Raw genomic sequence first — 12,321 nt, 5'->3', positions numbered from 1 at the left:
ATGTGGAGAGTTATTGGGAGGTCCTGCTTAACCTTACAGCCTGGGGAAGAGACTTTCTGCACTGAGCTGGTGAGGAAGCGGAATATCCACAGAACCTCTTGCCTTATCCCCCAGGTCATGAACTGCACAGGGCTCAGACAATAAGAGCATTTCATTTCTGGTTGACTTCAGTGTTCAGATAAGAGTATCTGCATGCAGAGAAGTGCTACACTACTGTGACATGGGAGATTTATTTGTCAAAAGTGTCCTGGGTATTTCTCATCAACTCTAAAGTCACGTCAACAGCCCTAACGTTATTTGTGGGTTTTGGGGTTTTTTTCTAAGCGGGAGTAAAATAAAAATCAAAGCAGAAATTATGTCTCCCTGCCAACACTTGCTGTGGTCAGTCCAGGTGCACGATTTTGAATGTACTGATGGCTATGGTATGTGACAACCCCTCGTAGCCTCAGAATGGCTGTGTGCTCTGGGGAAACACAGCTTCCTCCTGCAGGCCATCAGAAAGGAAAGGGGAAAGAGAGGGGGAGTGTTGCAAACACCATTTACATATCTGGGAGATGAGCTCATCCTCTTCTGTGCAAATGGGAATTGAGAGGATCCATGAAAAAAAATAAATTCAATTAGTCTTTTCTGAAAGGTAAAGAAAGCACTGCTTGCCTCTGCTAATGGACTTAGAGGAGGAGGAAGCTGCATTGCTAATGTGCTGCAAGTGTGTAAACATCTCTCTGGATTGCAAATGCCCTTTCTTTAAAGCAAAACTGGAAAAATTCCCATATTTCTGAGTTTCCAGCCTCCTGATCAAGGGGTGTTACTTCTGCTCATCAATTTCCCCTGCCAGCTGAATGACAGATACCCCCTATATTTGAGAACATTCACCACCCACCACCAGCTAGACACTTACCTAAGGAAGGAAATTGTTTAGTCTATGGAGTAGCTCCTCTATTTCCCTCTAATTGCAGCAACTCTGTGTTGGACAGATGGCCAGGTCTCTGCACCATGTCAGGGAAGTTCTGCTTATTTGTCTATGCACCAAACTTTATTACAGCTCTTCCAGACACATTTATTTTAAGTTAACTTCGACCACTCTGGTGCTGCATCAGAATAAGGCACATCTCCACAGCAGCACCTCCTCCTTACTCGCTCCTTCTGTAAAAACCTTCCTGCTGCTCCTCAAGCAGACTTTGCTTGATGTTTTACTCCCATCTAGTGCTTTTTATTAAAACTGCTGGTGCTCTGTTTGTGACATGGGACTAGTCTGAGCTGAACAAACATCATCTTATTTCTAACCTAGATGTTCATCAAATTTCTTTCCATCTGGTAATGAAAATCCACAGCTCTTTGATACTCTCTGGCGTAGTGGACGTACAGGAAGGAGGGAGATCCCTGCAGACTTTTACTTCTGTAAAAGTCTTTTGTGCGTTTCATTTACAAGACACTTTCATGATTGCTTTCTTGTCAGAGGAATCTTGACACTTATGATTGTTTGAAATAGGTTTCTTGAAGGCATTTTTGTTGATATTGATGGGAATGGGAAGGCTGCTATATGAAATAAGAGAGGTGCACTTCAGTGGTCCCTATTGGGACCAGTGTTATTTAATAGCTTCATTAGTGACACAAGCAGAGGGATCAAGTGCTCCCTCAATAAACTTGCAGATCACACTAAGCTGAGTGGTGCAGTGTCCCACCTGAAGGATGGGATGCTATCCAGAGGGACCTAGATAGGTACAAGAAGAGAGAGGTCCATGGGAATCTCAGGAGGTTTAACAGGACCAAATTCAAGGTGCTGTACCTGGGACAGGGAAATGCCCAGTACCAGCCCAGGCTGGGATTCATCAGATGGAGAGCAGCCCTGCCCAGAAGGGCTTGGGGGTGCTGGTGGGTGAGAGGCCAGCAATGAGCACTCAGCCCAGAAAGCCAGACATGTCCTGGCATCAAAAGCAGCATGGCCAGCAGGTGAGGGAGGTGACAGATATCCCATGTGCCTGCATCATTACAGGCAGTGGGAGAGCCCCAGGCTGAATGAGCTGCTGGGCCCAGAGGAAGCCAGTCTGTCTGTCTGTGCATTCAGTGTGAGACTTATATATATAAAAAACACTGAACTCTTCCAGGGAGTAGCTGATGACCAAAGATGCACCCTCTTCAGGTTGGTGTGTCAGGGTAGAACCCCCATGTGGGAGGGAGGTGAGCATCCAGGGCAGCAAGGTGCTGGCATGGTCCCAGTTGTGTGCTATTTGCGCGCTGTTAGTTCTTTGTTGTGACTGTGGTTTGTTCTTGTACAATGGTTAGCACATAATTGAGAACAACATTAGAGGAGGTGATCATGTGGTGGGGAAGCTGGCAGTAAAGCCAGACCCCTGAGGTGGAGGGTGCTGTGTTTTGAAGCAAAGCAGCTTCATGTGGGTTAGTGCTGACCTGGTGGGGATCCTGCACAAACCCCATCTTGGCTATGCTGCCCGAGTACTGACATCCTTCCAGCCTGGATTCCTCTCTACTCTGCTCTCTCCCACTGTTTGTTCTCTTCCCCATCAGGGCTTCATGGAGGAGGCTGAACATGGAGTAACCTGGTGTCTCCACATATCTCTGATGTGGCTCCTGATAATTCTGCTGGTCTCCTTGCTGTTGAAATTTCAGTCCCACCAAAAATAAATGGTTCCTTATTTTGCACCCATTGCTGAACTGCACTGAGAGGTTTTGCTTTTCCTGCTGAATTTCTGTTGCTCACTTTTTTTCCCTTGTGCTGCTTGTATCACCAGTTGTTCCAGCTTGGATTGATCCAATCTCTGGTTTTGCTTAGCTTGCAGCTGTTTTCTGCTGAGTGCTTTGTTCCCCTCTGCCACCCTCAGAGACCCCTTCTGCTAACAAAACTTCCACCTCTGGGTGCTGCCACTGCACTGAACCTAAATTTTCTCCTCATCTTTCTTTTTCCTTCTCCACATTCCCATTGCATTTGTCTGCCAGCAGGATGCACCCTGCTCTGTTTTCATTCCCCTATTCTTCCAATGAATATTAAGCCAAAGCTATTTTGCTCTCTCTGATGTGGTCTGCTCTCTTTTTTTCTACCCTTCCTTCCCTTTCTTCATGGTCAGTTAAACCACATCAATGAAACTTCAACCCTATTCCATCTAGGAGCAGGGACCATATTGCTTAAAGCTATAAAGCTCTGTGTTTACTTAGCATAGCAAAGATAATTTTTGCAAGTAGGTGGTGAGACTACAGAATAAGAATACCTCCATCAGCAAAAAATGCACAAAGGCAGGAAAAATATTAAGGAATGTTTATAGGCAGATAAATATCAAATACAATGCACTGATTAATATTCCAGTGGGATGGACTTTGATAAACTGGCATGCCATTTTGTAGGTTTTATTTTTAACAGATGGGAGAGAAAAACAACATTTGGTCTAGAGCCTCTGTCTGTCTGAGTGAGGTTTTGCTCATTTTGGGGGCTGCAGCTATTCTAAACATGGCAACTTGATTTAATTAGCTGACTAGGATCCTGCTTTGTCAGGGTTTTTTTTGTTATTGTTGCTTTGTTGATTTTTTCTTGTTGATTTTTATTTTTTTTTGCCTAAACGCACTTTCACGAAACTGACAGTACCCAGAGCTCCCAGACTTCTCTGGCCAAGTTTCTGTCTGAAATGTGCAAACAGAATAGATGATGAAATAATACACATGTCCGTGCTGGAAACCTCTCTCTTCCCTTTTTTAGGGAAAATTGAATATCTATTGATTCATTGTTTCTACCAGATGGGGAGCACAGCAGTAATTCCTTTGTGTTTTTGAAAGCAGTAGCTTTCACACAGTTTGCTTCAGTTGACAAGTTATTTTCCCTCTGATTTGAATCTGTCTTTAATGTGTTCTGTTGGGGTATTGACTACACGAACAGACAAGCTCTGATTACAGCTCTTGCATGGCTGCCAAGGTCCTGCAACGAGCAGAGAGCTGATTTAGTCTGTTCCCCTTGAAAGCTCAAGATTTCCTAAGGATGGAATAAAAAGCTCTAGGTCCATTAAGCAGAGAAGCTGATTGTGATGCCTAGGAGAGATGCAAAGGCAGTCAGGCTAGACAACAATGCTATGTCCTTTGAGCATATTTAAGTTTGGCACCATAAAAGGGCTCATGCCAAGTCCATCTGAAATGTTTGAGGACACATTTATTGAAAATAGTCTGTTGTCCTAAACAGGAGTTTCAATTACAGCACAAATCCAGCATTATGGGTCTTCTTTTTCTAGCATGCTGTGCTGAGCTTATGGGGGAGAAGACAGTGGAAATAACCTCGGCTTACTAAATTTTATTCCATTAATGATGCAATATCAAGTTGCAATATCAGCATCTCCCCAACTATGGGGAGTAGATACCCACATGGATTGTTGAACAAAGGAGTGGTTTTGGGAACCTGTCTGGCCAGTTCTCCCAAGCCTTGTGTGGCACATGTCCCTGAGTGTCCCTGTCCTTTCTGTTGGCTGGTTTCAGTCTCATTTGAAATGGACATCAAAGTCCCCAGATAGCAAAGTCCCTGTTGATGGTCTGGGACCAACCAATGAAAAAAAAAAAAAATCAAGATTTCAGCAGTGTCTCAGTGTGTGTGATTCCTGGCCAACAGATGTTTTCAAACTGGCTGCCACTGATGTTTCACTTTGTTAGTGCCATCAAAGGCAGATAGAGCAGGCAGAAGCAGTTACTGCTCCTAGAAGGAGAAGAAACTTTATGGGATATGTCACAAATCCACGGGAAAGAAAGTTTGATGATTTCTGCTGTTCACAGATCAGATAGGTACTTGGGTGCTTTTTCCTTTTGTGAAAATTCTGAATTGTTACATTCGTTTGTTTTTTAGTTTTCTGGTTAATTAATTTAAGGTTTAAAGTCATTAGAAAAGACAAGCAAGGAAGAATTTTTGTCCAGGGGTTTTTCCCTCTGCTTATTCTAGATAGCCCCCTTCTCCTCTGAAGTGTTCCCAATATAGAAACCAAGACAACAGGCTGCTGGCTGAAGAGCAGCTTTTCTGCAGGGACTGGAGCCATGTGTGTGAACAGTGAGAGCTGCAACAGTGCTGAGCCTGGGGAGAAGGCCATAGCAGCCCCACAACTCTATATTGCTCATTTAGTAGCTTCAGACACAGCCGTCCTGCCTACACTGCAGTTTTTCAATGCACTTGAAGACTATCATTGCATATATTTGCATGTATTTACACATGTATACCAGCATATGCCTTGTTTTCTGAACATGGGGGCATTTATTGCCTGGACTTACATGCTTGGTGGCAAAAGCATCTGAAATCCACTGCCAACATCTGGCTGGTACCAGGAGCTAAGTACTCCCTGTCAAGTGTGGGCAGTGCCCCCTTAGCTCCAGCAGGAAACACTCTTTGGCCACAGCAGCTTCGTGCAGTTCTTTTCTGCTTAGCCACACTCTGGGTGACCCTTTTTAGAAAACCAAGGATCTCCTCCTGACTGCACACAAATGAGGATGGGAAGAATGTTTCGGGCTCAAACACAACCTCCTGGCAGTTAGGTCAGAGAAATACAATATAACTGTAGCTTGGCCTTTTGTATGCACAGTAATTAGATTTTAATTAAAATATCATGTTCTGCTATTTTTTTCCCCAGATGGTTGCCTCAGTGGGTGCCCAAGAGAAGAGCAGAAGAAACTAATGAAAAGGAGCAGGGCTGTGTAGTGAAAGCACTTTCTGTCTGGAGAACTCTGGCTTTGCTCGCTGGAGAGGGCTGCAAATGCATAATGAATGAGGCAGGATGCTGCAGAAAGACATAAAATGGTCTCAGAGGGGATGCTTGACGCCTTCGTGGAGAACTAGGTTCTACAGCTTGCTCAGCCACAAACTTTGTCTCTCTCCTATAAACAGAAAAATTGACCACAAAGTGCACAATTCTCATTTTTTTTATATCCAAGGTAAGACATACAGGAGTTTTGGAGGTTTTTTAAGAAGAGATAACTGCAGAGGCAGTTGCTGGGACTTTTGTCTGGTTGCTGAAAGAAAGCTCAGTACTCTGGAAAATAGGGGTCTTAGTCTCATTATTCAAAATTTTCAGGTGCTGTTGTTAGGCCTATACTTCAGTTTTCCCATCTCTTAGTCTTCTGTTAGTAAACTGAGGAAAGTAATTCTTAGATATCCTCAGCTAACTACAAAGAATTCTTAGAATTTGTGGAGTACAAGATGCTGCAGTGAGAATAATTGGAAGGAAAGCATAATTTTTTTCCTGAGGCAGGGTTTAGATGATGTAAAGTAAATAAGGATAAGGGATGTGCATTATAGTAGCAGAGCAGAAATAAACAAAAATATTTAGCTGCTCACTGAGGAAGACAGGGGCTTTGTATAAAAATATCATCTACAATCACGTAATTAAAGACTGCATTTTAACTCAAAGCTGAAGTAAGAAAGCTGTGTGGGTGGTTTTAGCTTTTACATTTCTTAGTCACCGAGTTTCTGCTTTAATAGGTAGCTCTTCAGATGTAGTTGTGTTTGTAATGGCATGGTAATAACTTCCATAACACAAGCTTTACATCACATTAAAAGCACACATCTTACTTTATGCAGCCCAGTAAACAAAATAATCCACTTCCCTTATTGTCACTCATCTCCTTCCTACATCCATCTCTGCTTGTCACCCCTGTGCTCTCTGGGACAGGACACGAAGGTCAGTGTCATGGATTTCCTGCAGGTTTATCCAACACCAGTTTATCCAACTGGCACTTGAGCCTTTGGACCTGCAGAGCCTCTCACAACAAATGCCAGCTGACAGTGACAGAGCTGGTGCTTCAGTTGCCAGCCCTGCTCTCTCCCTTTGAAGCCTCCATAGCATCCAAGGGTTGCACTGGCAAGTCTTTGCTGAACTTGACATCTATCAAGTTGGTACTGAGTACTGGCACTGTTTATTTTTTTTTTTTTTTTTATTTTTGCTTTGCATCAAATGCTCCTGAATTCTCCCATTTAATCCCACTTTATTGGAGCTCTGTAATTTTCTTGGCGTGCATTGCCTTTGTCCAGCTGTGGTTTGTTCTGATACATGATTTCTCTTTATTTCCCTTGCAGGGAATAACAGTTGATGAGGAAATTCTGCTGGCCACTCACTGCCACCCCACTGTTGTACTTTTCAAGGCCATGGAGTTGTGTGCACCTGCAGAAAGGAGTGGTGCTAAATGCAGGAAACCTGCAGCCAGGATATGTTTTACAGCATGGCACTTAAAATGCAGGATCGTAAGAAATGTTTGCATTTTAAAATGTTTTATCTTATGTTTAAAGGACAGTGTTTCTGGCAGGGGAAAAATATATAAGGGCATTAAATTGCTTTCTTTGCAGGCAATTAAACAATGAAGCCAGTATGAGGCATTTAAATAATTGTAACAGATGTTTATTGCCTTGTGCTGTTTACTGCATCCTATTATTCCCTTTACATACAGGAGAGAAGAACACATGACAAACTATACCATAAAAGAAATTCTTTACTGCTTTGTGAGCAATGTGGCTGTTTCTCTGACTTCTTAATTGAATCACCTTGGGAACAGGCTGGTAATAAATAGTATTTGGAGAGCAGGCAAGTGACTAACTGCCTGAAGCAGCAGCAGCAGCAACTGGTGTGCAAAGACCTGGGCTGGAGGTAAATACCTCTGAGTAAACAAACTGCAGTGGATTGCTCCAAGAGGGATGCTTGGCTCACTCTCCTTAAGGATTTCAGTGCCTCCCAAGGCTGTGTGTTTTCTGGAGACTCTCCTTGCCTGAAATCCATTTTGTGTGCTCTATTGAGAGAGGAAAGATAAGATTCTAGGTTCTTGGATGGACTTTTGATAGGGCATTTGTAATCTCATGGTACTAGAAACGTGCTGTGTGGCTTTATTGCCTGCACCCCATCCCAATGAGGCAGGGAAACATTTCAGTCTGCCCAAGATGCCACATCCAGTGTAGGGGTGGATGTCCTCAGCCAGACCAAAGGTGCACAGAGCCCCACTGCTTGTGATGACCTTTGGCCTCTGGGGTATGACTAGGAAATGATGAAGGACAAGTCTGTGTGTGTTGCTTCCCCCAGACACTCTCCAAATATTTATTTTGCAGAGCCAGATATTTTTTCTATGTGTTTAATAATGTATTCATTCAACCAGGTAATGAATTTGTGTATTTATCAGTGATTATTTTCATCCATTCTTCCCTTGAAGAATGTCCTGCAGACATTTAGTGTTCAGAGCACTCTGTGAAGGGCTGTAGGAGAGTAAATGCTCTAGATAAACTCATAAGCTTCCCCGGCTAGCAAAAAAAAAAAAAAGGCTCTACCTTCTCAAAACAAAGAAAAAAATCTTCATCAATTCCCCTCCCAATCCCATACCCCCAAAGTCCTGTAGACATTTTAACTCTTGCCTAGTATTCCTCCTGTTGTCTTATCCCTGGCTTTGACTAAAATTTGAGGGGTTTTTCACTGAGTATTTCTTTTCAACTTTCTGGCTTAGTTCAGCCAAAGCTGTTTTGTGACTTCAGGTCAAATTTGGCAAAATTTGAGAATTTTCAAGAGTCTAAAGACATTTATTTTTTGTTTCCAGTGGAAAATTTCATTGTTTCTAGCTTACATAATATTCGGACACCAAGTTTTGATACTGTAAATCATGAAAGAAAGAAAACCTTTGTTTGCCTAGTGGCCTTTGCAGGGAGGAAAGTGGTGCCAACATTTTCTTCCTCACTCCTTTTTTCTCTCTCAACCATGTTTGATTTGCCATTTTGACTGTAACAGCCTTTTAGACCTTGCTCATTTCTCACTGTCTGCAGCTCCATGTTATGCTAAAACTTACTATATATGTTGCCTTTTATGTATGTTGGATCCTGTGTCTTGTTCTCTTACCCCTAGGATGAGTTTTCTCTAGCCCCAGGTCTTCACTCCTTTAACTGGCTAATAGTGAGTTGTTTATAGCTGTGGGATCTCCAGGCCCAGTCTGTGTCCCTTGTGCCATCACCCCATGCCAGCACACTCCAGTGTGTGCCCCTCTCACACCTCTGTCCCCTCCAGTGCATCTTCACCTTAGAGTGGCGCATATCTCGTTCTTTTCAGAAAACCTGCTTGTTGCTGTGATCCACCGAAAATTACTCTGGTATCGTGGCAAGGTAAACAGAAGCAAAGCAAATTATCATCAGAGAAGCTGCTGTTACAGATGAGCTGAGCTTTGATGATGTTTCTGAATTGCTCAGGTCGGCTGGTGCCTGCCCTTTCCCGCCCAGCGTTTCATCCCGAGGCACGCGGCTGCGGCACGCGTGACCTTCACGGGCTCTGCAGCAGAGACACGGCTGCCTGCGAGGAGGAGGAGGGGAGCATGGGAGGAGCAGCCCCAGCTGCAGGATGTGGATCAGTGCCTCTGCTTCTCAGGGTAATCAGGAGCTTTTATGAAAAGTCCTGTCAGTTTGTCAGAAGCCCTTCAGCGGGTTTTGATCTGCAGCTTGTCCTGGCAATGTGAGTGGGTAGCAGATGATAGCTGAACTGGGAGTTCTTAAAGTTTCTTTCCTCTCTTTCTCTTTTGATTATTGAAAGAAGGATTCACTGGAAAAGCTGAATCACTTGCCAGATGTCTGTGGAAAGACCATATTATTTTCTCAAAGCTAAAGAAACCCCAGTCTAATATCTCAGTGCTGATTTGGGGTCACTCCTGGGTGAGGCACTGGGCTTCCTTTTGAAAGAGAAACCAATCTGCACGAATAGGGATGACAGGAAAAGGACTGATGGAGACTGACAGAATAATTTAGAGAAGAATCATCTGTTTAAGGATGAGGACAAGCTGAAAGGCCTCCATTTGGAGGTTGCCTGTACCTGCCTGTGCAGCTCTGAAGGGGATTCTTTTCATTGGAGACTCTTGCCCATAGCTTTGGATACATCAAGCAAGAGCCTTACCTGCCTCTGTCTCTCTGGGTCATCCCCACAAACAGCATGACACCTCAGGGAGAGGTGAATGGTGTGTGCAGGTCCCAGCTGTGGTGAAATCAGAGCAAATATTCAAGCAGTGGTGGAACCTGGAGTCCAGTTCAGAGCAATTAGGTGAGCGCTGGTCTCAGCTTGTCTGACCAAGCTCAGTGGTGGCACCTGGGGTCCAAAGGGTGAAAGAGCCATCTTAACCCTTGTCTTTCTCATCTTCACCTTTCCCATAACTTGCTAAAACCAGCCTTCTGTCATTTCTCTCCTAAGTGGGACTCTTAGCAACAGCCTTTTGGTATGTCAGAAAGCAATAATCAAATCAGTCTGCCTTCTCGCTGGAGCAGAACAAATCCATGGCTGTGTTCCCAGCTGTAAACAAAGGTAAACAGATGTGGGACTGTGGTCATCTCCTCCCCAGCAGGAGGGATTATCAGAAAAACTCCATAAATAATGAAAATGTAAATGGGGCATAAAAATCATTTTTAGATGAAACTGGGAGCCCTTTGTATACCCCCTATCCAGTTTAGGTAGAGAACAATCCCTGGCTCACCTTATAAAATTAATTTTCTTCTTGATGAATATTTTAAAACTTTAAATTCTCAAGAAATCCCCTGTCATATTTGAGTGTTTGTTTTCCCCTTGTTTTGTTTGTTGGCTACTTAAAATGAAGAGGTTTTCTTACCAGTGATTACCTTTTTCCTTTTTCTTTTGTTTAATATTTTTTCCTATTTAGAATGCTTCTTACTCTGCCAGATTTCTCAGCTGTGCACTATCCCCTTTCCCAGATTGTATCCGAACCTTTTAGGCACCAACTCATGCTTGTATTTGTGTTTTCACAAGCAGTATCAGACTAGCAGCCAAGAGGGAAATAGAAAATAATATAAATTTGAGGCCAATACAGCTGCATTCTCAGTTCATGTCTCACCACTGGACATAGAAAATGGTATGTGTTATTATTTCTTATGTACATTGTTATAATCATTGCCATTTGCAGGTTATTTTAGAGACTCAACCTCTCTTCAGGGAAAAAAGAACCAACAAAGCAGAACAACCCACCCTCCTCCTATATCTTCTTCAGTCCTGACACAAAATCTGTTGTGGTGGATTTTATATTGAAGTAATGACAGCCTTGAAGTCAAGGAGGGGCTGTGCTGTGGCTGAAGTGCTGCTGGGCGCCTCCAGAGAGTGCCTCCAGAGCGTCTCTGTAGACTGTGGGTCCCCTCTGGAGTTAGGTGATCTGGGAGCTAACTGGATTTCCCTCCCCTGTACAAATGCAGTGCCTCTTGTTTGGGATGGGGAGACTGCCTGAGCTCCTGTTCCTGAGCTTTAGATGAAAATCATGTCAGACTGGGGGTGCTTCTGCCACATGTCAACATAGCGGTAGATTTTGTTGTTGTTGTTGTTTTTCTTTACTGAAAATGGTATTGGGAACTCCTGATGAGTGAAGGCAGATCCCAGAAGATCTCAGGCTAGCCTTTAGGAGGAACCTCTGCTGGAAGCCAAGCACTGGACAAGTAGTTAATGTGCTTTAAAAGCAAGTCCTTGAAAAGCATTTAGGCTGCATTCAGCATTGCCATAGAATGAGGTCCTAGCTTTTTGTGAAAGGAGAAAATGTAACTGCACAGAAAAGCTTGCTAAAGTCACCTAGACCCAAGGCTGCTGTTGTGACCTTATTGAAATTTGTTGGGGAATGATGAAATAGCAGCCAAGAGACAACCCCATCATATGGCTCTTCTTAAAAATAAGTCTGTAGAGTGAGGTTTCCTCTTTCCCATGAGCCATGTGGGTTTCCACTTGCTTGGAGGGTCAGCAGTGGGGCGTGCTGCTCCCAGGTGTCATTCCCATGGGCCCAGGCAGCTCCGTCCCTGCGCCACCAGGACAGCAGGCATCACAGGAATCCGCAGCCAGGGTCTGTGTGTTCCTGGGGGTGCCTCCTCCATGTCACAGCCACGGGTCTGTGCCTGCACAGCGCTCTGCTGTGGCCACAAACGTCAGTGCTGGCCGCCAGTCTGCCCCAGGAGCATTGCCCACAGCTCCAGCAGCTAGAACTATCATAATCCACTAGATGAGCAGCATTGCTGCCACATTTCTACTGCAGCATTATGGATTATAACAATCCTATCCCTTAGGAAATAGTTCCAGATTTATTTTCTTTCAAAACGGACAGAAAAGTAGAAAATTGTGACTATTTCTGCAGAATACAAATTGAAGAAAAAGCAGTTTGGAAATACCCCTGAGTTTTGACAATATCAAGTTGTTCGATTTTTGTTCCTTTTTTTGGTCATGTCCAAATACTAAATGACAAAATGTATTATAAAATGGGTATGCACAATTTTAAAATATGACAGCAGGCAGAGTGTAGCCCAATAATCTGATTAACCCAAATTATATATTCAAATATTACTGAAACAAGCTGTGGTACTTG

The 12,321-nt window shown here is 43.6% G+C and overlaps 1 long non-coding RNA gene across 1 annotated transcript in view; it reads left to right on the top strand.

The window, feature by feature from the left end:
• LOC141725338 (uncharacterized) overlaps positions 1-11,954 on the top strand; it is a 37,563-nt gene extending 25,609 nt beyond the window's left edge. Inside the window, exons 3-4 of the long non-coding RNA XR_012577202.1 lie at positions 5,604-5,904; positions 7,046-11,954. This is a non-coding gene — a long non-coding RNA (uncharacterized LOC141725338). The remainder of the gene's footprint in view (positions 1-5,603; positions 5,905-7,045) is intronic.
• Positions 11,955-12,321: the final 367 nt, after the last annotated feature.

Source organism: Zonotrichia albicollis, chromosome 1, assembly GCF_047830755.1.
Source record: "Zonotrichia albicollis isolate bZonAlb1 chromosome 1, bZonAlb1.hap1, whole genome shotgun sequence".
Lineage (NCBI taxonomy): Eukaryota > Metazoa > Chordata > Aves > Passeriformes > Passerellidae > Zonotrichia > Zonotrichia albicollis.
Note: the sequence above shows the minus strand (reverse complement) of the source record. Positions and strands in the feature narration are given on the sequence as shown.